Source organism: Mytilus edulis, chromosome 2 (assembly GCF_963676685.1).
Source record: "Mytilus edulis chromosome 2, xbMytEdul2.2, whole genome shotgun sequence".
In the NCBI taxonomy this organism is placed as follows: Eukaryota; Metazoa; Mollusca; class Bivalvia; order Mytilida; family Mytilidae; genus Mytilus; species Mytilus edulis.
Genome location: NC_092345.1, coordinates 76,399,796 through 76,403,326, shown reverse-complemented (window position 1 = coordinate 76,403,326; position 3,531 = coordinate 76,399,796).

Genomic DNA, 3,531 nt, shown 5'->3' with positions numbered 1-3,531 from the left:
TTTAAGTTTTCTTTTGTTTATTTTCTCAAAGAATGTATTGATGTTATGCACATTAAAATAATTATCTTTATTTAGATAGAGAAATTCAAAATACACTCCTTACACATGTATTAAATATTACTCATCAACTTTTAAAATACTAGTTGTGGATGTTTGTCATCATTTGTCTTTGTATCATGGGATGAAAGAATAGTGACCATTTTATCTTTAATCAAATTAAAACTGCTACCAGTTGAATAAAGTTTAAAGTGGAATAATTTTGTTTTGAAGAATTTGTAAAAAATATAAGCAATATCTTGATTTTATTCTCATTGGAAAGATTAGTTAAACTTTTATTGCAAATTAGTTATACACAAACCTGGATTCTTCTATTAATCATCGATGTATAAAAATTACTGAATGTGGTATGATTATGAAAGAGACAACTATCCAAGGACAAAAGAACATTTACAGGTTCTGTATAACTTTCAACTATAAACAACACGCATACTTTAAAGTAAGTTATGTAAAACAGCCTTGATTGACAAAATGTGAAACAATTCAAGAGAAAACTTACAGTCTGATTCATTCCACAACAATGAAGAAAACTAAAATATGGCAGCCACCAATGTTATCCACTGGAAGAAAGGTTCAGAGTTTCAGACTGGAGAGAGGTAAAAGATACCAAAGAGACATCGAAACTAACAAGTCAAAAACAAACTAAAATGCCATGTCCAAAACGGAAAAGACCAAAAGGACAAACAATAGAAAACAAACACAATATAGCCATATATGATTGAGCAACAAAATTACCACATAAAACCAGAGGTGATCTCAGGTAATCCTGGAAGGTTAAGAAGAAACTCCCAAGAAAATTCAAAAAAGATTGACAGAATGGAAATGTAACATTATTTAGCTGTGACATCGTCTGGATGCAAAGAAATGTTTCATGGTGAAAAAATCTTTTTCATGATTTGTTTAAAAGTAATAACCAAATTGTAAGCTCAGACTAAATCTACATTTAGAAGACATTGCTTTCCGCATTTAATATTTCAAAGACAACTGTGTCCCAGGATTACCTGCCCTAGCCAAGAAGTTGAGTTTTGTAAAGCTTTCACAGGATTTTACTTGTCAAATCCACAAACTATTGTATACCTTCGAATATGCTTTTCCTATACTCCTAACCATAATATAATGAAACGTTCTCATTGAGTGTTGTTTTATTTGTTTGATGATTTTATATTACGTACTTATCTTATAAATCTTTTTCTCAGAATATTTGCCATAAAATGCTCATATGTCCTTTCTATTTTGATGCTGTTTATTCCTCAATTGGTGTTGAATGTTTAATCTTGAATGTTCCCACTCATTTTGTATCAGGAGCTCCTGCATAGAATATGATAAAATATTTTCCTAAGTCTTGAATCTTTTAAGGTCATTACGCACCACCAGTTTTTATACGACTGCAAATTTTTTTTTGGTGTCGTATAATGGTATCATTGCGTCGTCCAAAGACGCATTTAGTTTCTGGACAATAACTATAGATTTATGGATCTCTATAAATTTTTACCAGAGAGTTTAATACCACTAAAGGAAGGTTGGGATTGCTTTTGGGGGTTTGGGTCCCAATAGGTAAGGAATTAGGGGCCAAAAAGGGGCCCAAAATAAGCATTTTTGTAGTTTTCTAACAATAACTTGTGTTTAAGTGTATGAATCTCTCTATAATTATACCACAAGTTTCTATACCATGAAGGGATGGTTAGTTATGACTTTGGGGGATTATGACTCAAAATGTTTTGGAATTAGGGGCAAAAAAAAAGGCGAAATTAGGGGCAAAAAAAGGGGAAAAACCTAGGTTTTTGGACCAAAACTTTAGATTTAATAAATGGATCACTATAAATTTTTACCAGAAGGTTCAATACCACCAAAGGAAGCTTGTTTGATTTTGGGGGTTACGGTCCCAATAGCTTCGGAATTAGGGCCCAAAAGGGGGCACAAAATAAGTATTTTTGCATTTTCAAACATTAACTTGTGTTTTTAAGTGAATGAATCTCTCTGAAATTATACCACACGTTTCCATACCAATAAGGGATGGTTAGTAATGACTTTGGAGGGTTATTATTAAAAATGTTTTAGAATTAGGGGCAAAAAAGGGCGGAAACAAGGTTTTTAATTAAGACAAATTAAAAGCAGTGTAAGGGAGATAATTAAAAAACACTTAACATGCAATGTTTGGTATGTTCGGATTTACCTCCCTTACACTACTTGTGTGAATAATGTATAAAGAAATGTCAGGTTTTGGACTGATTGCAAAAAAAGGGTGGTGGTAGTAGTTTTCATTTTTTTCCCAAGTTTCTCAATTTCCAAATTTTTGAAAAGTTTGAAGAAGAAATCTTTAAGTGCACAATATTGCATAATAGATTTGTAAGATCTTGACATTTGTTTTGTGTCAGAAACTCATATTACATGTATGTCAAGAACTGATCACATCCAAATTCAGAGCTGTATCAAGCTTGAATGTTGTGTCCATACTTGCCCCAACTGTTCAGAGTTCGACCTCTGTGGTCTTATAAAGCTGCGCCCTGCGGAGCGTCTGGTAAATTATGAGTTTAATTATTACCATTGACCTAAGTGGAAAGAACAAATACCTTGCATAGAGAGACAGTTTAAATATGAAAAATTGACTCATCCAATCAGCATTAAGCACATACTACAAAATGACTTCTATATAACATGACATTCGTGAATTAAATTAGTAGCAGTGACAACTTGCAGGTGTATGAAATATCACTAGTTGTCTCATATGCTCTTATATGTAATAAATGTATATGTTTAAGTACTGCTAACAAAAATATAGGTTTTGCAATGTTTTTCTGTATTTTCTATTTCTTAAATGGTTTTGGTGGTGATGAGTTTCTGCTACACTTGAAGCATTCGTTTTGGTAATTGTTGTTAGTAAAGATACGGTGATAATTCAGATTCAGGTATGCTACAACCGAGTAATAGCTAATTGTGGCTATGGAAAGAGGAACTCATTCGATGTAATCTATGCCACAAATATTCTATAGTAACCAATCAAAGGATGATGATTTAGAAAGACATTAACTGTAAAAATCAAACTAGGAACAATGAAAATTATCATTTCGAAATCCTCTATTGGCCCTTCATAAGAGGATTTAACTTTATTAGAAACATTCAATTTGTGAAAGCCAATGATGTAAAGTATTTTACATGCCCAAGGAGCAGCATGACCGACAAGGACCAGAGGATACATGGAGTTATAAGGTAATCATGGTAGGATATGTAAGCTGCATATAGCGTATCACCTGGGCGATATATAGTCCATATCAGAAAGATATGGAATAACTCATATCAATAGTGTGGTCCTGGCCAATGAACTAAGGTATCAACCAAGTGCTAGATAATGAAACACAATTTATGAATTTGGGATGTCCGAAACTGTTTGCTAATTCAAACCTGAAAAAGCTGAGGATGCATGGGCAATAATACTCGAAAAGCTATATGACCATACGAAACAACGCGAGTATATCC